The 23,890-nt window shown below is 41.8% G+C and overlaps 1 protein-coding gene across 16 annotated transcripts in view; it reads left to right on the plus strand.

Annotated features, from left to right (window-relative positions):
* The window catches only part of tenm2a (teneurin transmembrane protein 2a), a 186,028-nt gene that overhangs the window by 90,208 nt on the left and 71,930 nt on the right, over nucleotides 1-23,890 (plus strand). The gene's annotated exons all lie outside the window — the stretch shown is intronic.

Below are 23,890 nucleotides of genomic sequence, written 5' to 3' on the forward strand. Positions count from 1 at the left end.
CATTTTTTGCAGTAATTTATTTTCCAAGCTACTTGACCAAAACAGACATCATATATAGACATCACATATAGACAAACAACCATTCAGACTCACATTCATACCGATGGACAATTTGGAGTAGCCAATTCACAGCTATTTTTTGACTGTGGGAGGAAACCGGAGTACCTGGAAAAAATCCATGCACGCACAGGGAGAATATGCAAACACCACACAGAGATGGCAAGTGGATATTTGAACCCGGGGGTCTTCCCGATTTCCTGACTGTGTGGCCAACATTGTCGACCGTGCGGCCTGCTCCCGTTTGTCCAAATACCAAGTATCGCTCTGCATCCCCACAGTAGGTATGTGGCTGTGACCTTGCTGAAAGAAAACTTTGTCATGATGTGCTTCGGGGTATGTGTTAAATTGGTCAGCCCCTATAGGTGAGATGGGCCAAAGGAGGTAGTGAAATGATTCCATCGATCATTTAAACAATGACGCTCAGCACATTTATCTCGCACTGTGTGCCTGTTGGACTTGCTCCGTCTCCTTCTCCGTCTTTGTCTCACACATTGACACACATTGTGACTCTCAGCGTTTGTTTCACTAATGCATTCTGATGGATGTCTGAAAGTGTGTTGGTGTGTGTGCTCACACGCACACATTTGCTTTCAGCCCGATGCAGCAGTGATGGCACTGGCCAAATGCCAGCTCCATTTGCGTTGTGAAGCCTGGCCGTAGATTGCTATTGATCAACTATGGCCGCTATTCATAGGTTATTCAACAACACACGCACACATAGGAGAATATCACTGCAGAAAAATGAATCCCAAAATAAAATGGACCATAAATGCTGACATTTTTACTGTAAGTTTATGAAGTTGTTTATGAATAAATTAGAAAAGTTATAATGTAAGTTGTATAACTTTGCTGGGCGAGGGGTTTATTTCCCTCAGCATGATTTTTAACAGGTCAACTTACAGATTTGTGTTTTAGGCAAACCGAGTCTGTGTTAGGACAGACCCCATATGTGCTTGTTAATTTAATAAAAACACTCACCCTCAGAGACCTCTCCTTTTTACCTCCTGGTCTTTTTATAACATCTTCAACCATTTCCATCTCCTCTCCCCCCTCCCACCTCATTTCTTTTGCTCGCAAGAGAGCAGACACACATAATATAATATGTCTTAAGTTTCTTTTCTTGCCCCGATTTTATCTTAACTGAGCTTCCACCAGAGACCTTCACAATAAAGCAATGAATGTAGATTCATGATAACCTTGCCCTTAATAACAACGTGGCGCAAATATACTCTTGTGCAACCCCTCTGTGTGTATGCGCGTGTATGTGTGGTTATGCGTGCGTGCACGCATGTGTGTGCCAACACGATGAAGGGATTAAGGATATAGAGTAATGATCGGTGATCCAACAGGTATACCCTCACTTTTTTTATTGTATTCTGTTCTAGTAATTCAAATTTACAACTTTACTCCTTATATATATGTATATATATTACATGTTATTAAATGTTATTATGTAATTAAGGAAATGAAGGCAGTACTACCGATAAGGTGGACAAGGATTGACACAAAGTTTCTCTCCTCCACAGGAGAGTAAAGACGAAGAGAAAATTGCAGCTCAACTATCAAGGCGAAATAGAAAAAAATGGTAGAGGATAATAAGTTTGTCCTTTTCAGATGTGCTAATGGCAACAAATCCTCCCTGCACGCTTTTCTATTTGTTTATTTGTGTCAGAAAAGCATTTGCTCTCTAACGCCGCTAATTGCACTCATGGCTGTTCAAGTATAGCAACAAATATTCAAATGTAATGAGTTGAGTCAATGCCATTTTACTGTTTCACTGTTGAAAATGTTTTTTTTTTTTTTATTATTCCTATAATTCAATTTAGAGCAGCACACTGCTTCGAGTCCTCCACGGCCTTAGCTCACCAAGTTGCCTTAAACAAAAATAAGTGGGCAATGTGAGGAGGAGACAGTGTTTCTATTGAGAAGAGGGCACAGAATGACAGCACATACATAAGCTCAGCAGCTCGGGGGTGATGTTTGTTATCAATGATGACTTTTCAGAATGATTTCGGACACAGTATCAGTAATTATGCATGACATAAATATGAGGGGAAAATGTGATGTGACACTTGCAGCAACACTTTCATCGTAATCTGTCAGTGTTGTGGAATGAAAACGAGACAGCAAAGGTAAATTGGAGGCATGGTATGGATACAAACGTATGCACACACCCAGTGAGTGAACCTTTGGCAGTGTTTCTCAAGTCTGTTTGAAGTAGGCTCTCTTGGGAGGCTATAGGACTGTTGCAGAGCTTCACCCGCTAAAACACACACAGTGGCTTGCAAAGGAAAATAGTTTGCAGATGGAAAACAGAAAACCGACAGTATGAAGAGTGCTTCCCCTCAGACAGACTCCCGTTCCTCTCATCCCATATCTTTGGTCTCTCGTTGCTCTCTGAGCAACAACTCGGAGACTCAGACATCAGGCCAAAGTTGTTTACAGATGTTCTTTCCCATCACATTCACACCGACCGTGAGATTGGAACAGCAATACAACTACACTGCAAGCATATCACGGTACATCAACATCTGACGTGTCGTTTCATTGGAATAGCAGCCAGACGAGATGACTGGCTGTAAGAGTTTAGTCGACTGATTAAAGCCCCTTTTGGAAGAACACACAGCTATAGGTCTCTGACTGCACAGAACTATCTTGCTTTTGCTCCATGACCCAGTCAAGGCTGCACATATTTAAAGCACCGCTTGTCGGTTTCAAGGCTGGTCAAACCAAATAATAGAAATAGTAGGAATAAGATGGCCATTGAAATGTATGAAAACCAATGCAATTTTGATGTGCATCCTATCAATTTGGGAAATACAAAAATATTGACAAAAACTACATTTTATAGTGAATAATCATAGTTTTAGATTCAGAAAACAATGCAGAATAAGAATACGATTAGCAGGAGAGGAGAAGATGTCATCTTGGTACTTTACTCTTTCTAAAATTCAATAGTGTTTCTCACCTTCTTTATCAAAATTGCTTTCTTTGGTTGTTTGTTCAGTAATGGCAAATATATACAGAGTAGTCTACTTTGCTTGATTCCACAGAATGATATATTACAGGGCGGAAGGATTACTGTACGAATTGGAGACATTTTCGTGAGGATAAGCGGCATAGAAAACGGATGGATGGATCATGCAGACAATGTGTTAGTATGTGTTTTTGTTTTTCTGACATTCCTGCTATTTCACCAGAGCAGCTAATGAGATGTCGACAGAGAAAGATGACAGCCAGATTAGAAGAGTAGAACCACACAGACACTGAAGTGCAAGTGGAGAAGCACAGAGAGGCTGGATGCCGTGAGATGGAAAGCAGAATCGCGTCAAACGTTCTGTTATGATACTAGTTATCTACATTTTATCTGCCTGAGGCTTCTCCAAGTAGTGAAGTACTGTACATCTCAGCTTATTCCAGTCTCTAACTATGCCAGACAGCTCTCCGTGGCCACAACCACATGACCACTTGCACAATCTAATACAATACATGTTGTATGTACGCATTTCACAATATGGTTATCTTGCTTGTAGTTTGCATGGATCACCTCACAGCATAGTGATTTGTATTTATAATATTTTCCAATATGAGGTTTTTAGAATATTCCAAACAACTCGCAGATACATCACAGCAAACTAAAACCTAGAACAAGTCAGTTTCTACCTTTTTGGTTCTTTGGTAGTCAGCAGTCGAACATACGTAGGTAGGTTTCAGGGAAATATCGGTTCCCAACAAAAACCAGGAGTAAAACAGCTTTTTTGTTTTTTGGCAGGCATGCAATAAAGTATGTGCTTGCTACACTCCTCCATGATCGTCCACTTCCTCCTTGCTGTCGAGTGTGTTTTTACATGCACTGAATCCATGCCGAGCTCTTATCAAATGCACTTCTGCCACCTTGTGGCTGTTTTTATGGCTTAAAACTGCTCTACAATTTACATCTTTTGGTGAACAGCATCATCAACTCCTTTTTCCTCTTATGCACAAAAAAAAACGGAAAATACATATAAATACGTCTTTGGGATTGGGAAATGAAAATGTATACTATACTACTCTGCTCTACTCTCGTCTCCCCCCCCCCCAACACACACACCGTTTTCCTTTCTTCTGCTATTCTTTCACTCTTCTGTAGTTGTAGAGGCTTTTTTCCCCATCTCCACTTAGCTTTTAGTGCTCTTCTGTGCCCCACTCAAGGGGAATCCACCTCTTTCCAGACACTGACTTATTTTAGCAACACATGCCGGTCTATGGAGAGACCTCACTCTGCCGTAACGCTGTCTTTATGTATGTATGTTTTCAAGTATGTGTGTGTGTGTGTGTGTGTGTGTGTGTAGTGCAGTTGTACGTGTTTCCACATTTGCTTACTGACGGGGACATGCACAGTCATCAGGACGACATAGTCGATGTCAATTTTAGTTGTCTTTTATTGTGCTCTTTTTTTGGTTTTGGTCTAAGCGACAGGTAAATTATGTATGAACGAGGGTATTGTCATTCTGCCTCAGCTCTTCCACCCGCCTCCTACATAAAAGGGACGAGGAAAATCAGGAAAAGTCTCTGAAGAAGGGCATGAAATACCAAACATTTCTGGTTTCTTCTGAAATTCAGAAGCCAAGGATATGTCCTTTGTAGATTGCAAGCTCTTTGTGTACATGGACTTTATGGAACTATGAATATATAATATTCTATTTTCATTATATTTTACTCCTCTGACATGGAAATCAATCAAACTTTCTTTCCCTGGTTCATCCTCCCTTGCTCCGTTTTCACTTCTCAGATCACCGGGTGGGGTCTGGCTTCCTGTGCAATGAGCCACGGAAAATGACCAGGAGAAACCATCGTCAGAGGCGTCACTGCAGGCCAAATGCCTTATTATGTTAGATTTACAAATTCCTATCATCCCCAGTTGAAAGAAAACGTGACCTACATAGCTATAGACCAGGAAAAAGAGACCAATGGCCCCATTCTGCTCTTCTCCTCTGCTACCTCTTTCTATCTCGTTTGCTCCCTTTCTCCCTCGTTTGGTCTGCTCTCGTTTATCTCCATCCTTTCCCCGACAGCAGCTTGGTGAGTTATCACCCCTCATTCAGATGAGAGGAGTGGCATACATAATGGTTCATTTTTTTCTTCACATCACTGTGTGCCTGCGTGTGCGTGCGCGTGCATGTGTGTTGTATGGTTGCCGGCGCTAAAATGGTATGGTCTGCAGAGTGGGGGTGGTTAGGTGGTCCAAGCAACCTGCTACTAGGTAAACACCATCTGTTCACACAAATCTCCCCCTTCCGACACTATGACCAGAATAGAGTGATCCAATCGCACCTCTCTAGTCACACATCTCCATGCCAGGTTCACACGGAGCAGTGTGTGTGTTACTGATAATAATGGATAATGGATGTTGCTGGCATGTACTGTAATTCACATTTTCGGGATTTTCAGGTATCACCTGTCTAGATTTTACAGAAAAAATATTTGCCTCAGCACACCATCTTTTTTTTTTCCTATCCACCCTCCCACACCCTCTGCCCTCCCCCAGTCGACTTCTTCTGTCCGCCGGTCTCTGACTGTCCGTCTTCTTTCTCCATTTTTCCTCAATCTCTTTCACTCAGCCTGCAGTACAATGCAGTCAAATCAATCAATTTAGGTTTCTTGGCCGGAGCAGTGGTGTGGCAAGAAATTGACCTTTCTTTTCAACGTGCACGTGCGTGTGTGCGTGTTTTAGCAGAGGGAAGCAGTTCCAGATATGTGCCTCAGAGCTGATGGTGCTGTGTGCTAAGGCACTGCCGGCGGCTAGCCACTAAGGATCACACACACATACACACACTAAGGCACACACAAACACAGCTTTCCACCCTCAGCTATAGAGGATGAGTATATGGACTGTGGACACAGTATTAACAAGGCTCTGTGTCTTTTTATAGCTTTTATGTTAAGTAGCATGCTGTTGTGGGCTTCCCATTTTTGCCACACTGGCTATTGAGTGAGTGAGTTAGCCTGGGTTAAGTGGCTGTGCTTAAGGGCACAACAGCACTGCTGCGATCGCTGGCTGCCTGCGTCCCCACTTTGCAACCAGCTCTGCAAAACACAAGATAAAAGGCTCATGAGAAGACACACATCATGGTGGAGAGGACGGCAGTGTGTGAGCAGGAGATGTTTTAAATGTTCTATTATGCTTTTGTTTGTTTTTTTTTTAGATTGTCAATTTGTATTTCTCTCATTTCCTCTCCTTTCACCCATGTATAGATTGTGCTGTTTATCTCTCTTTCTCATGCACACAAACACACATCGCATACCAGCATACCAGATGTGCAGTGACACTCCTCATCTATCCAGACGACGAGGGTTTAATAGATATTTATGATCATAAGGAGACAAAGGCAGAATACTTTGATACTATTCAAAAATGTATGACTAATACACACAGAGAAGTAAAAGACAAGGGTATTTTTGACGTGATTTGAACAACATAGTAACTGGGCTGGATGCTACCCGAGTTTGCACTGTACTATGAGAAATAAACAAACAAAATAAAGTTTTGAAACCTAATTTGAAAATTAGGTTGGAAAAAAATGATGAATAAAGTAAAAAATATTATGAGAATAAAGTGAATATATATATATATATATATATATATATACACACATATATATATACATGTATATATACACATATATGTGCGTGTTGGTCAACAAGTGACCCTTGCATTATTTTATTTTTCAGTATGTGGCCTTCGGTGGAAAAAGTTTGAGTATCATCACATAGTTTTGCTTTGCATGCAAGGATCTATGGGTGTGTTCCAGAGCTGCAGGCAAGGTCATAAAAACATTAAAATGAGACGAAAGCTGCTATTACCTGAGGGCATTATTTTGAAAGCATAGTGTCTGTGCAAAAATTGAGAATGTGTTTCTCAGTATGGATGCTTGCTTAGACCTCCCGCTATGTAGACTTGCTCTATGTAGCCTCAGTTGAATCATCATAATGCATCGTGATTCCTCCACTCTTAGCACTCTCTAGAGATCTTCCCATGGAGAATTTCTTGGCCGACCCGATCTCCCCTCTCCTCCATCGCTATGTCTGTCCTCATGCCATCGTTCCACACTAAAACACCCCATAATTATTGTCTTTGCATTCTTCATGTATAATTTATCAGACGACAAAGCAGAGCTGCATGAAAATAAATCTGGAGGGAGCTTCTGTCTTTCCAAATCTCTTCTTCTTCCTATCGCCATCCATTTTCTATGCTTATCCTCATTAGTGTTGCGGGGGTATGCTGGAGCCTATCCCACCTGACGTCGGGCGAGAGGCGTGGTACACCCTGGAATGGTCGCCAGCCAATCGCAGGGTACATATAGACAAACAATCAAACAATTCAAACTCACATTCAATTTGGAGTGGACAGTCAACCTAACATGCATGTTATTGGAATGTGGGAGGAAACCGGAGTACCCGGAGAAAACCCACGCACGCACTGGGAGAACATTTGAACCCAGGTCTTTCCGATCTCCTGACTGTGTGGCCAACACTTTGTCCTATCTCACATGCTTATAGGAGTATTCAGTCGTGTCCTTTTACACTTTTTGAATGCGTTCCGCAGACCAATTCCTCCCTGTCCATTTCACTAAGTTTTTGAGTGCTTTGCTTTCCCATCTTTGAAATACATGTGTTGGAAATTGGATAAATCGTGCGGAGGTGTTGCTGTTCTCACTCTGTATATGTTTTCGTTTCATCCTTCACTCTTTTGCTCCCTTATCCTCTTACTCCCCGGGAAGAGGGAGAGGAGAGGCGCAGAGTAATTGGATTCCCCCTAATAGCGAGGGTAATGTTGACAGTACATAAATCCTGCCACTGAAATAGCGCCTCGTTTATCTTCTGATTTTGCTTCATTGTTTTTCGGCGCCTGTTCCCCACCCTCATCTTCATCCTTCCCAGTTCCTTGTATATGCATTCCCTTCATCCCGCCATCTCCCAGCGGGTCTCATCAGGTAGCCTGATTGTCTAGATGGGCCGCGTATGGGACAATCCCTACATAAATTGGTTTTCAAAGCTTGTTTGCAGGTTGGTACATGTTGAAAGGAACTTTCTTATGTAATGGAACGTGTGAAGTCAAATGCCCCTAAAGTCATATCAAACTTTTGGGCGCATACCACATTTAACCAAGACAGCACAGCATCAAATTATGCTTTTTGCAACATTTTTACGCTCATCCACATTTTATAGCACCATTAGGGACCTTTTACACCAAGTCACACACACACAAACGTCCCACGTTTGATGTTCTTTCATGATCTATCTCATTGACATATAAGTCCAGGTCAGGTCAACTAATCAATCACCTCCATGGCATTTGATTTGTTATGTCGTTGATTGTGTTCCTGCAGCTCTAGTCCTCTGATCTCCTCTAGTATATCAACATTACCATTGTGGGTCAGCGGCAAGACGGGAGCAGTGAGTGCTATAAGTTGAATATCACACACTGTGATCTCTTGTCTAGCTGCTGTTGTGGCCAATCCTGAAAGTGAAGCCAAAGCATCAAGGTCAACTTCTGCTCTTTCATCCTGCTTGTTTGCAAAACCTGTCAACCTTGGTATTCCAGAAAGATCACAGGCAGGAAAATGATGAAAGATTTTTATTTAGGCGTGCGGTCATGCTGTCGTTCAATACCTTTCATATTTCTTCTAAAAGTGACTATACAGACTTCTCAGACTGCAAATCACAGTGTTTTATTTTCACTTGCAGAGCAAAATGTTCTATTATTGTTGATCCCATGCACTGTCTGCTAATGCTCTTAACAACATTTCATTGGAATGTCAATCTGGGCAAGCCCATTTTGTGTTCTGTTTAACACTCACAATAACACTCAACAGCCCTCAGGCTACCTTAACCACACATCACCGTCTTATGATATAATAAGATTGTATCTGTCACAGACGCCCGGGTTAAGGATGGTGTGCTGGCAAGTGGATGAATCAGAGCTAACATAAATTCAAATGTAATGTTTTGGCATGTTGTTGCTCTCCAAATCTGAGACCTGCCATTCACCTAAACATTTTCCTTCTGGTGTGCACACACACACTCATACAGGAGCTATTCTTTTGTTTGGTGAGTCATCGTTTTTCAATTCCATTCATCTTCAGAAGGCTAAAATTTCCCCACCTCGTTGCTTGTGGCTCTAAACAAACACATGCAGCATTCTATTTGTGTTTTCTTCTCATGCCTCCCTTCTTCTTTTCTTCATCTGCTTGCTGCTCGTCTTCACATCAGTCAACCAAGTCAGCAGGCTGACAGACGAACGAGGCTGTGATGGACGCTCTCAGACTGTCAGCAAACATTTATTTACATGGTTCACAGTGAAATGGCTGTTTCTCCTCTTTGGCCTTTCTTCTTGGTTCTTTGGACCGTGGTGCTATCAGTAGTCAATGATGGCACAGTGTAAAAGTTGACAATGTGTGTGGCCGTCTCTGAGAAGCTATATTAGACTGAAAATGCACTCTGCTGTCAGGCTAAATTTATCAGTGTAATATCAATAGCTAATAACAGTAAAAAAAACAAAGATATACTACATATATATATCCAACCTTCCTTGAGAGTATTTCCTCACAATGTGTCTTAAGGGGATGTCACCATTGTGGCATTATAAATGGTAATATCAGAAAATAGATAAACATTCATGTTCAAATAATGAAGCATAAATGATATCAGACTGTCCCGAGGCCGTGTCTTCACAAGCCCTCTTTACAGTTACTGCTGTTTCTTTATTTTTCAACCAACGTATGATTTCTCAAAGGTTTTGAAACAGGACCCAGTTCCTCAGTGAGGCAGCTTTGATTGTGAATTAATATTACTTCAACAAGTTTGATTTTGTCTACTATCTAGTAGTACAGAGTAAACAGACACAGCAGGCCTTTGGTTTGGCACACTGGTGTCCTGTGGGAGTTGCTCCATGAGCAAAGATGAAAATATGCACAGTCTGATTCAGAAGAAAGATGTCCTGCACCCTGCTTCTTCCTCTACTTTGTTTTAATCCCCTATTCCCTTACTTGTCTTTTTCTGGCATCTCCAGGGGTTTGAGAGGAGCGAGTTGGAGATCAGAATGGAGACTGGTTGAGTCTGAGCGTGTGGACTGTACAACTGTTGGAATTTAAGCATGCTGGAAGTGAGATAATGTGTTGGGATGGGATGTGCATTAGCTGCATCTGGTAGATACACCAGCAGGGGAATGGATGAAGAGGACAGAAAGCCAAATTTGGTCCCACATGACTTCCAAGTAATGATCAAACTACAGTGGGGTGCATTTTATGAGTGTTAGTATTTAGAGATTTATAGAAATGGGATGAAGGCAGAGAACAGGCAGTACTGGCCATATAGAGTCAATCTGTTCCTGGCTCCATTGTCAGTATTTGTTTTTTTAAAAAGCTGCATCGATGGGCTGGCTGTAGATGGCCCTTACTTGCACTTCCTGTTAGGAATTGTGCAGTTAATCCACTAGCCGGAGTTCCATCAAGCCCCTTCTGTTCTACTCGGATTCCCCGTGCATATCCACATGCACTGCTAGCGCCTTTAAACAACAGCCCAATAGGAAGCCTACGTCCCCCCATTCGTTTTCCAGTTTTATTGCCTCTCATAAATGAAATTAGCATGGAAACTGTGCTGCACACAAGACAAATGCATTCAAAACTCAACGCGTTTTTAAAAGAAACTTTTAGGACAACATTTGTTAAATGGATCATCAGTAAATGAGGCGCTGCCTGTTAAATGAAGAATCGAATAATGTGCAGTTAACGATAAACAGAACCTCATCATCAGCCTGGTCTAATGATAGCCTAATTGAATTTTTTTCATGGGAAAGAATCGGAACGACGGTGTGTGCCACAGGCTACAATGCACTTTTGCATCTCCAATAAAAATAGCAGGCCATTTGGAAGTGTCATTTCCTCCAACTGTATGGATGTTGTCTCCAAGTGCTTGTTTTAGGTGGACTTTCACTGTAACACACACAGCTGCATTCATCATGAAGTGGAGCATTTTCTATTTTACGCTCCAGTTAAGACCTGATTAAATTCTTATACGCTCTTAAAAATTCTGACCTGGACTCGGATCAATGGAGTAACGGTAGGAGCCCATTTGATAAAGTGAATTTCTCAGTCACCATAGCATTAATGTGACCATAGCGGGCTTTGGAAAAGGCCACCAATAGTGCCTCCAGAGTGACACCAACTGAGGTTGACTTTGTCTCAAGGCGAGACGTGCCAGATGGGGGTTGTGGAGTAGTTAGCTAGATGGAAGGCGGAGGCCTTCAGGCAAAGAGCAGCCTTGTGACATTGAGGGGCACAAGTGGCCGCAGAGCTGACAAGATGAGAAGTGATATGCCCTCGCCATTTCTGTCAGTCACGCCACCTCATTAGAGACAGAGAAGAAGGAAGCGAAGCTATTTAGAGAGAGACGGAGAGAGAGGATTCTAGCCGTGTTATTCATCTTAGCGAGAAAGTTTTTTTTTGTACTATTACAATCGCAGGAATTGGATCCACATCTGTCAAAGAAACTAGTTTAGTTTAAATTAACATTAAGTGTGTTGAGTGTTGCCGCAGAGGCATAGAATCAATGCATAGGCTAGCAGTCGAGTGAAAGTAGAGGAGGGTGGAGGGAAGAAGTGGGGGAGATAACATGAAGGCATAAAATATTAACCTCTGGCTAAACACCCAAGCTTAGCGGTGTGTGAAATCCCACGGTGGACAATGCTAATACATTTTTTCACAAGGGACATGATTGGTCCTTGTTGCAGCACCAAATGGGGAGAAACTCTCTTATGCGTTCATAATAGGATGTAATAGAAGAAAATCCCAACATCCATTTAAATAACACAGACAAAACAATTGAGAATAACGAAACGTGTGCTTGTACACAGTCGCACACACAGCGTTTGCCTCTGAAGCTAAACAGTTGATTGATGGTCTAAGCTGTGAAGAAATGCGCTCCTTTATGTCTCTAAAGGTTTGTAATTGCTGCAGTGAAAGGATGCTCACTCGCCTGGAATATTGATCCTAATGGGATTACTATCCTCCACCAGAGAGAGGGTGATGGAGGGAAACGGATGGAGGAAGGATGAGGGAGGGATGGGTAGAGAGGGGTGAGCAGGATAGACAAAGGTAAAAATGTAGTTTGTCTTTGCCTTATTTTATTGATTGTTTTGTTAACTCACCAGTCATCCGCTAACTACTTTCATATGGGAAGGATGAAGCATCACTCTTGGGGGATCACAGGGAATAGAAAGGACGGGAAAAAGGAAAGTTCTCTAGAGAGGAACCATAGTGGGATGAGGCAGTCCACATCCGCCATGGTCCCTCCAGAATAGTTGTTGTTGTTGTCAGTGTTGCTGCAGCTATATGGGTGCTGTGTCTATCCCAGCAGCTACAAACAAAATTGGGTTCAAGCAGACTGTGCATTCAAAGGGGGATATAAGGTGAAAAACTGTTTTCAAAGAGGGAGGGGGGTGATATAACTGCAGCTGTGCGTTAACTGAGATGCAGTGAGAGAAGTTGAAACAGAGAACAACCATAATAGCTTCTGGTGACCATATTATAATTGCGGAGAAAGTACAGCTCACTGCCTCTGATTATTCCCATCACTGTGTTCGGGTTTCACCCCGCCCTAATCGCCTCTCCGAATTAATCAGTGTGGAGCCATCAGCAAGTCGGTCCATCCGCCTGCCTGTGTGACTGCACTAACTCCATATGGGAGGCATGGCCATCAGTGTGTGGCCAGACTGTCCTCTGCAGCTATTGATACGTTATGATGAGCCCGAGTCACGCAGCGGGCATATGTGCGCGCCCCGGCTGACGGCCATGTGTGTTTTTATGTGTGTCAGTCTGTTTGGTTATGATAATGCCGGCCATTTGGATGTGTTGTGGCTCAGTCTGTGATCCTTTAGTTGGAGCACTCGCAAAAGTCATTTTATGAATAATTAGTAGGGAGCCTTTATGTCAGTTCTGTGCCTCTGTGGGAGTGTGTCTTTTGTGTCTTTTAATAAAGGAACGTGTGTATGGATGGATGAGTCATTGTTTGGGAGACTTTGAAAGTTTTTTTTCCCTAGCGGAGGTCTTGGGGGGAAATGACTTTCTATAGAATTTGAAGACAAGTACAAGGTAATGTATGTGTGAATAAACATGGAGTAAGTTATTCTGAGTGTTGGGAGGAAAGGAACAAACACAATAACCAAAAGTGCTTGGGAATGGTGGAAAGGCACTTTGTCCATCCGTGTGTCTGTATGTGTCTACTGTGGCTCCCAGAACCACAGGGAGCCTTTAGAGGGCAAAAACCGTGTGAAAGAACTTAGGAGAAAGGGTAAACCTCCATTTTTCTTGCTTGCATTGCGCAATGCACGGTGAGTCCGTGGGTAATAAGCCACATGGTGGCTTCATGCATGGCATTGTTTATTTAGGTGCAGATGGGGGGCCGCCAGGAATTCTGGGCCCCATGAACAATAAGGTCGCATTGGTCCCCCCCAAAAATAAATAAGACTCGTGCTTGTGTGTGTTGCAAATACAGGAAGTGACATTTGGGGGTTTAGAGTTGAGTTTTAGCTTGGAGTGGATTATGGTTGCAACAGTAGCCTGTGTTACTATTATGATTATTATCAGTGCTTGTGCCCATGAAATGTGCCGAGCACAATACCAAAGAATCAGAGGTGGCATCTTTTGGAAATGTGAAAAGCCTTTGGGGGAGTGTTCTAGCAAAACCCTGCCACACAACGAGAGGTCATAGCAACAAAAATATATATACGATATCAGGAGTGGGGAAAAAAAGATCTCACAGGTGGCTACTTCAATGACTTAAACAGGTAATAATGGGGATGAATAATCTGAGAGGGATGTTTTAAAATACAACCCAGACTGCTTGTACTATTACCTTGATAAACTGCATGTTTTTTTTTTTTGTCATTTGAAATTTAGCTCCCTGAAAGTTAGCAACTGACAGTGTGCATGCATACCTAATGAGGGTGTGTCTAGTTTGTGTATATGCATGGATGTCGGAAGATTTCAAAGGCAAACGTTTGTAAACTCCCCATCATTCGTTGCAGCACTTGGATTCTGGCTGATTCGCAGCAGTATGTCAGTCTGAATGTCCGATGATGATCATTCCTGACACAGGCATGCCACAGGGATCCCCAGGGGCCCCTCAAGGGCCACCCGCACTCATTCTGGGTGACATCACTGACAGGCTCTAACCCTGGAGGCGGGACATCCCTATCGGCAGAAAGTATCTAATTTGACTGAGTAGAGAGAAGAAGGACGATAACACAAACTTGCAGATAGAATTGCAAAGTAGTACTCTCACAAAAGTGAAGCTGAAACCCAAGTTGTTTCTTGCCTTTACGTAACTGTACTGCACGTATAGAATAGTATGTCTTTCATGAATTTCATTTAAAGTCACAATAGGTCCTTCCTTTCTTTAAATTATTACTAAATCACCTTAAAGAGGAGCACTTAATACTTTCACCTTTTAGTTGAAGTGTCAAATCCTCCACATCTGCAATTTCATAATTGCATATCCTCTATCAGGAGCTAGAAGTGTTCAACAAAGTTTTCCCATTATCCCCTGACTGAATGTCTTTGAGGAGTTGGAATGGGGTTTTTGTGTGTGTGTGTCAGGGGGGTGACCACATATGTAGATGTGTGAATGATAATATCTGGAAGACAGTAGATTATTACTCCAAATACTGTATTTATGGCCTTTGGGGAGAAATGATGGCAGGAGGGCTCCACAGGTTGATGATCGTGTTTTTTTTCGTGCATTGTGCACATTTTTCAGGACACATTACCCCAAGAAGGATGTACCTTGTGTGTAAAAGTGGCAGTATAATGGGATTCCTAACTTTCCCTCTTTGAATTATATTGTACATTAAAAATGGAAATTAAAAAGCCCCCCCACCCCTGACCAAATCCAGACTAGCCTCTCCTCATCACCATGTCCAAAACTATTTTCTGCATGACTCCCTCGTGGTAGTGGAATTGAGAGCATGTTTGTGTGTGTGTGTGTGTGTGTGTGTGTGTGTGTGTGTGTGTGTGTGTGTGTGTGTGTGTGTGTGTGTGTGTCCATCCACGTCTGGACCTTAACTGATTGTGATTACATTTCCATCGGATTTTCTCCCAGCGAGAAGGAGAGCAGTACCTAGACGGTAAAATGGGATCAGTGGGGGAAACTCATCTACCCTTCCCAGACATATTCCCTTCTAGCCCATAGTCTCACACACACACATACTGTAAATGGTATCATCCATTACTTGGGGTATTAGCATTACTAATGAGGTGTGAGAGATGGACAGAGATGGAGTGAGGAGGCAGAAACAGAAAGGTAGGTGGATCTCAATAACAGATCAAGAGCAAAAGGAGTTAATCAACTTTTTGCAGAATGTGACAAAGTAGAGAAGTACATTGAACAGATACATACATACCTGTCAACCTTATGGTTATTGGCCGCAAACGACCATATTTTGGGGATGCCCTCCCAGTTTAATGTTTGTTTAAATCAACAAATAACATAAAAATATTAGTTGAATGTACTGAAAATACTTAAATGAACCTTTTAGCCTTTCCATGACCTGCAGAAGATGTGAATGATGCAACTTCCTTTGGGCCATGTGATTTTTCAGAGGTGGTAATGCACTAACAGTGACATGACGAAAGTGTGATTTTCAACTAAACAGTTTTGGGGTTATTGTTTTTTGTGGGGACAGTGAAAATATGCTATTTTTCCAGTGTTCAAAGTAGTTTAAATGAATCTTTTAAATCGGCCCCATATCTAAAACTTTAAGTCTATGGGCTCAAATTTTGTAGACCAAGCGCAGGTGCAGCACACCTGCCCTGCACCGCGCATGCACCACGGCAACAGGGTGTGGCCAGGGCACTTTGCAATTTTCGTGAGCAGCGCGGTCAGGCGCAACACAGGTCACCCACCATTTAGGTGGCCCCCGCCTCAGTGTAGATCCTTCTCCGGTTGGCATAATACTTTTAGCTGCTGTCAGGTTGAGGTCCCATTATGCCTGACATCTTTGATCTGACATAAAATGTGATGGGACAATGAATACAAAAATATTCAGACACATTAAGTTTCATTAAATAGTTCTTGTTCATTCCACTGTAATCTGCCTGACACTCTGAAAAACCTGCCTTTGAGGTTTTGGTGACGTGTATACACTGTGTGCCCGTCAGTCAATTTACCACTGTGCAGGGTGTGCTTTGCCTGCACCAAGAATAGACCAGGTCAGAGCTGACAAGCTCTCAGCGCACCTTCGGCGCATTGTTTTGTCACAAAATTGTCACTGGTCCAAGCTGAAAATGTGGACATCTCCACAGGCTACCAATTTACCATATTAGGTCTACAAAGTGGTGTGCTGGACGAAATTACCACTGCGTGGGGTGCGCCACCTTGCGCCACCTTGCACTGCGCCATGAAATTAGAGCCCTATGTGATGTAATGTGACGTGTCAATCTCTTGTTGAAAATGTCCAATGTAAAAATAATTTCAAAGTCATACCCTCTCGACACCTGTTGATGATTTAACACTCACAAGCTTGTTGTTCACCGATACTTTCAACCCACAGTGAATGCACGTGTGGCTGTGTTTCATTTTTTCATTTCACTTTACCGCATCTCTGCTCTCATTAAACTTTTTGTTCTTGCCTCAAACCACCATTATCCCTTTGTTGTTGGGGGGACTGCTGCACAAAACTGGGAGAATTGCTCCTAATTCATGTCTTTTTTCCATCCATCCACATTTTCATCTCATTCTTTATTCAGCTGTTCCCCTCTTCTCCATCTGGCGCCTCTCTAACTTTTTTTGTTCTCACTTGTGTCATCGCTCACTTCTTTTCATTTTCTTCCTCTTCCTCATCTTCCTGCCCTCTCTTTGTGACTGTCATTGCCGCACACAGCGCACTCATTTGTGCTCTAGTCTATAGCTAGAAGCCCTCTTGCTGAGATAGATGCCTGCCTATGAAAGATATTTGTTTCCTTTACTGTCACACTGCAATAATCAGCTGCGCTAACGTAATCAACATATTGCCCTTGCAGTAAATACAGCTGAGCAAGTAGATGGGCATGTGAGCTTGCCTTGGTAGATGTGAAACGTGTGGGGGGGGTATGTCTTTGTGTGTGTGTAGATGCAGTTGAGTGCAATTTTTTTTTTTGGGGGGGGGGGGCTCTGATACATGCATACGCCATGTGACAGAAAGAGAGACGGTTCTTGGTGAAAAAGCAGTTTGTTAACAAATTAGAGTTAATTAGCCAACTTTTGGTTCCCAATGCTGTAATTGGGCCCATTTCTCTCTCTTTCCTCCAGCTGGCATCACCCATCCGCTGCAGAAAATGGAGAGGAGAAGGAGAATGGGGGGAGGGTGATGAGGGAGGCGGAGTTGCATTACATGTCTGTAGGGGTCTGTGGACTGCCTCCCCTGTGGGGGTAAGAACCTCTTGCGTTGGGGATTGAGACTGAAAGGTATTAACAGAAAGATAATGACGAAAGAAAGTCTGATGGGAATAAAAATGCAAAAGAACGAACGTTGTGGGCGGAGAGGATGTGTAGAAGGGGTGAAGAGGGGAAAGTGACAGAAATGTTGAAGGATGAGAGGGCGGCTGGTGAAATCATATGATGGATACACCATGGAGGAGCAGTTTCCAGATTAAGCACGAGAAGACCGCCTTCAAAGTTCAACTCATCCACAACTTTGCCGAACAAGCTGCTTGCTCTTTCCGAGTCTTGACTTTTTCCTCTGTATCAGACTGATAAACCAAGAAATGCCTCAGATGATGTTTAAAGAAAACAACACTGCGGAGGCTGGCTGGCTGAGAAATGAAGCAGCATATAAAAAACAATGAGGGGTGGCAGAATGGGTGGGAGGCAAGGGAGCAGAGACGCAGAGAAAGAGTGATGAAAGAGGGGAACAGGCCCTCTCTTGGTACTGCAGCGTGATGATCAGTAGATTCTAATGAAGGTGCAGATGCCCCAGAGGAGTTCTGACACCATTGGGAATGGCAATTAATGTGCTAGAGGAAGATGCATTTACACACTGGCTGGGACACATATTGAAATTGCATTTACATAAAATGCCATGGTCTAAATTTTGAAGTGCAATCCTGCGGCATAGGGCCTCACGGTGGACTCGTGGTTGGCATATCGGCCACAGAGCCAAGAGATCGGAAGATTTGGGTTGAATCTCTGCATGGGCATCTCTGTGTGGAGTCTGCATGTTCTGTGTATTTTGTTTTAGTTTTTTTTTTTCCGAGTACTCTGGTTTCTTCCCACATTCCAAAATATGTAGAGTCTTTAATGTAAATGTCCACTTGAGAGTGTTAGCCTAAAAGTTCCTATGTGTAACAAACAGAACAGCACAGAGCTCAAGTGATTGCCTCCATTGTGCATGTAACCACCTGAAATACCAGCAACACCGTTTTCATTTTTTTTAGATGGAATATATGGAATTAGCATTTTTGTATGGAAACAAGGAAACTATCCTTCTGGTTCTGTGTTGCTGTATATGTTAGATTCCATTTGTTACATTCACGCTAGAGATATAAAATATAAGCGTCAGATTGGTTCCTTCATTGTGGATTAGTTTGAGCCAAGGGGAGTTGCATGCATACACTGTGGAACAGCTTTTAAGAGCAGGTCGCAGAGGGTCCACACAGTTATGTAATGATGATAGGATAAACGGTTAAGACAAGAGAAAAGAGAGACTTGGACAGAGTAAGAAAAAAATAAGAGTTTGTGTGCATAACTGCATTTATGTGCACAGATCAGTGCATGTTTGAAGCTGTGTTTGTGTGTGTGTGTCTTATCCTTATCCACCGGCGGTGACTTCTTGGCGGGGATGGCCTCTTTTTGGGTTATGGCAGCATTGAAATTCTCTGTTTGCCATACGGCATATCCTTCAAAACCACCTTCACAATCTGTCATTTGAAATTGTTCTCTTCATGCCCTCCATTTTTATATTACAACATTTTTATTGGGAGTGTCACAGGATTTGGGTAGATTAAAAAGTGACAAGATTTATCGTGCAGAAAAAAATCTGTCTCACGGATACTAGGCCTGAGAAAGGAATAAATTAATGAATTCATTACACAATACATGAAAATGTATTAAATAATTAGGCCCACCTCTGTGTGTCTGTTTTCTTCGTCTCTTACTTCCAAAGGATTCACTGCATTGGTTTCAGCACCTTGGGGCGTTTGTTCCATAGAAAAATGGCATGAACAGAGTGAGCCTTTTTGACATACAGTCTCAGTGGGTGGAGGTGGGAGTGCAGGAAAGTGCCATCACCACAGAGGTGATGGCTTCCCCTGATCTATAGCTTAAAACAAGAGTCAGCATTTTATCTCTACCCATTAAGTATTCATTTCAAACAAAAGTCAGTAATCCTTGCTCATGCACATCAAGATAGTTTAGAGTCAGAGGTACGATCAGTTGTAGTTAAGGAGGAGGTGTCTTAGTTACTTCTAGGTTAATGATCCTCATTAATATGTGCTAATATACCCCAGGTCATGCAGTAATTAAAAATCTCATTCAATACCCTGAGCTTAAAATGATTGACTTAGCTCCATCCTATAAAGATTGGCATTTCTTATTTGTCTTTAAGCTCCGTAGTTCATTGTTTTGTGCCGGGTGGGTTAGCAACGGAGAGAGGGATTAATAGCAAAATGTTGAACATTTTGACTGTGCAGTCTCCCCCCATCTGAGCTGAGTCGTCTGCCTCTGCTTGACTGGGCAAAATAGCTTTTGCAGGTAGTGCCTTGGAGAGTTGCATCACGTTTGCAGGAGAGTGTTTGTGCAAAAATGGCACACAAATACACACTCAGGTGTACATGGGGATGCACTACTGCATGTAAAGTACATCAGCATGGGAATCTCCATATTCCTCCGAGTCCTCTCGTGTCTGCTGATGCAAGCTGAGCTAATTGTAATGCTGAATGATGAATTCAGCAAAATCAACACACAGATAAATAATGTAGATCTGTGGTTCCCAAAACCTTTGCACTCGTAATTGTGAGTGTTAGACAGTAATTGTCTTTCATTGTTATTCACGCATCCTCTATTACAATTGGTGAACCCCACTTTGGGAGCCTAGGAAATAGATAAAAAAAAAAATACTTTGATGTAGGTGTCAGAGTCTGGTTTCCAACGTACTCTTTTACAGTTGTACCAGCTGTCAGCCATTACACTCACACCCTAACCTCACTCTGATCCGAGTCATGGCACCAATATAACTGGCCTGGTCTTCTCCGGCTTCCACCAGGGCTTGAGAAATGAGAGTTGAGAGAACTCGCCATTGAGCTAAAAGCCCAACCTGTCAACTTGATGTCGAGAGGGACTCTTAATGGAAAACAGCACTTTTGGGGGGATTTTGCCCATCATCCACAATCCCTTTTTGAAACAAGAACCCATGTTTTTCCCTTTTTTGTGCGTTCTCATGCTGGTGGGTTTTTCACTGAGAATGGAGATAATTGGGATTCACCTATTGGGCCCATAAAGCCCTCTAAAAAAACCTCCAACAACATTTTACAGTATATACATGCTGTTACCATTTATTAACACATTCATGATAATGTATAACTTACAGTATATACAGGTTATTTCTCCTTTCACCAACATAATTCTGAACAGCCACACTGGCTGGCACCCAGCATATGCAGATCCAAAATATAACAGTATGTGTAGTGGGTCGGACGTAGCAGACCTTTGTCCAAATTCAGTATAATTGCCTCACTCAGTGCAGTCTTTACAATTTCCCTGTGATAGGATGTTCTGATCAAGGTAAGCAATCTAGAAAATGGATGGATAGATGTTGTTAACAGATATATAGTATGTACGTATTTCTCAACCCTGCATTTTTTTTCTTTGAAACGGCCCTATTTTGCTCTTCTTTTCCATTTCCCTCTGGGTTGAATAATTCCCTGTAAAATTCTCTGAATGTCCCTTATTGTCTTGTATTTTCCATAACATTTCCATTATTTTCAAATGCAACTCTTGACATGTATGTGTATGTATGGATAAATAATGTAATGGGCAGATACAGTAGATGGCAAATCCATGTCTGTGTTTGCTACATCAACAAAAAGACAGACAGACATCTCCTGCTGACGTGGCTCTCAAAGGCTTGTCACTCAGTGCATCCCTGTCACAAACAGGCATATTTCCAATCAGCCATCCATGACCTGAGAGGAGCTTCTACCTCGGAGGGCCTCCACATGCATAGTAATCTTCTGTGCACTCGCCTCTCACAAACAGACAAGGATGGGACGAGCAGGTAGCGAGCCAACTTCACATACAGCCCTGAAAGTGCAACACAAGTTCGTAGCACGCGTTTCATTCTGTTTAAGCTGGTAATCTGCATGTAATTAACATCTGATTCACCAAGGCAGGAGCTAATAATGCAATCAGGGATGAGGACACCCCCCAAGCACATTGCCCAAGTAATGAAGCGCTCATGAGGTGCAGGATTTGTCCGAGGTCAAAAAAACATAGCGTGTGCAATAAAATGACAGTCCATAAAATGAAATCCTCTAAATCCACAGTGCAACAAACTGGGAAATAAATTGGGACACTAATATGATCAAACTGTGATAATTAAGTAATCAGAAAAGTTATTAAACTGACTTAAACAGACATAACCCATTAAAAGTTACTAAAAAACGCAAATACAATTTTAATTTCAGGGTGTGTTTAGATCTATGAGCAGTCCATTCATGTAAAATTGCTATTAAAATTAAACAAATTTACTAAGAAAGGGCAGAAAAGTTTTAATGAAAATTGTTCTTGAAGTAATACATCTATTGTATTTGAGACTCTCGATTATTAATCAGATATAGATCGCGATATGTAATTTGCATCAATTGGGCCATCATGCTTGTGATTGCCTGTGCATACAAGATATCTTGAATGTGGTCATATGTGTGTGTCACACAGCTGTCTCTCTTTTAATATGCACAGAACTCTCCAGGCATATTCACATCTGAAATGCAAGTCTGACTGAATTTAGTCCATTCTGTGTACCTCCAGAAATGCTGCTCAACAGTATACTACTTGCAGAAAATATACTTAACTCCTTTTTTAAAATTCTTTTGTTACTAAAACGCAGCAAAAATTCAAACAGAGGCAAGCTTGTTTTTTGTTTTTTTTTCCCAGAGCATCCCTCTTTGTTTGGTACAACTCTTGCATTCTGATCACTCTCCAGTGTTGGGTGCCTGCTTGTTAATTGTCAGAGGATTTAATGCTGATTCAGCCACACACACACACACACACACACACACACTTCATATTATGTCACATGCAGCCTTCATTGAAATTGAATTTATTCATGAGATTATAGCAGCATACAATACTCTTTTACTGCACAAGGTCATAGTGTTGCAATCCCATCCATTATGCTCTGCTTTCTTGTCTTCTCTCTTTTGCTTTTTTCTTTGGATTTTCCTTTGTGATTATTTCTTCTTTTTTTTTTTTAAATAGAACTAAATTGTCATAGAAACTGCAGGCATTGTTGGTTGCCAATGTGGATTTAGTCGGATAGGCTTATGTGTGTGTGTGTGTGTCACATGCAGAGGCTTCTACACTGTATAACTCTATATTCTGCTTATGTTTACATCATTGTTGGTAGAAAATAGGCATACGTATATAAAAAAAAAAATAGAACAATAAGTAAAGAGTATGCAAACACGGCATATGACCTGTTGGTGAAATGGTACATGCTGCTGCCTTATGTGCAGACAGTGCAGGTTTGTTCCACTTAACCGATGCAATTCCAATTTGTTTTTGTTCACGCAATTAAGACTCCCTTTGTTCACTCAGAACTTGCACGACATCTACCGGTATCGTAAAACACTTTACTTTAACAAGCAGTACAACACAGCAAGGTATAAACACACTCATACAGCTAGAGTCAAAACAGGTAATGGCGGGTCAAGTGATTTTATTGTAATGAAATAAAATTTTAAAAATAGATAAATTAGTGCAATATGTTGGAATTAAATTTGTGCATATATGTTGTAGCTTCAGGGAATTTGGCACTCCATAGAAAATAAGGTTGGCAACCCCTTATCTAGTGAGTGAATAACGGCAGCTGTTATAGTCTGTTGCTACCAATAGTAGCTGCAATGCAACTTTGGAAACACAGATAGGTTGTGCAAAGTAGACACTTATGTGATTTGTGTTTGGTTTGAAGTACTTCCCTCTGTGCTTCGTTTCATTCAGCAGCACAAAATATAATTTCTTGCTTTCCTGTAAGCTTTTTGATGCTGCAACATCCAAATTTTTTCTCTGGCCAAAAAGAAACACAATTTGCAGACACAATCTAAATCTAAGACAGACTTCACAGGGCTGCAGGCGTGTTTGTTGTTTTTCTTGAGTGCCAACATGGAGAAATATCATGGAGCAAACGGCTTTTGCCGCCTTTGTGCCACAATCATCTCAGATTTTCTGTGCGAAAAGGTTTAGCATTACTTTTATGTCCATGACGTGTGGTGCATGAGTGCTTTGAGGACTTGTCCACTCAATTTTTTCAAATACATGTTTTCTATGCATTTTTGGCCACTCGTCGATGTGCAAATTTTTGTCCACCATTATAATGTGTTATAAAGGGAGGCAATGGGAGGTAATTGTATTGAGTTAATTTTCTTAAATTTTTCATTAGTTTTTTTTCTAATTAGAATGCATTACTTTTTATACAACTTATACAACTAAATGTGTACTCCCTTGCAGATATATTACTTCAAAATGTAATGGAAAGTTTACTGGGTGACTGTTTCTATCTCGTTGTTGTTTTTTGTGTGTAGGACACACACAAATATGTGCA

This window comes from Doryrhamphus excisus, linkage group LG22, assembly GCF_037039965.1.
Source record: "Doryrhamphus excisus strain RoL-2023G ecotype Guam linkage group LG22, RoL_Dexc_Guam_v1.1, whole genome shotgun sequence".
Classification (NCBI taxonomy): Eukaryota; Metazoa; Chordata; class Actinopteri; order Syngnathiformes; family Syngnathidae; genus Doryrhamphus; species Doryrhamphus excisus.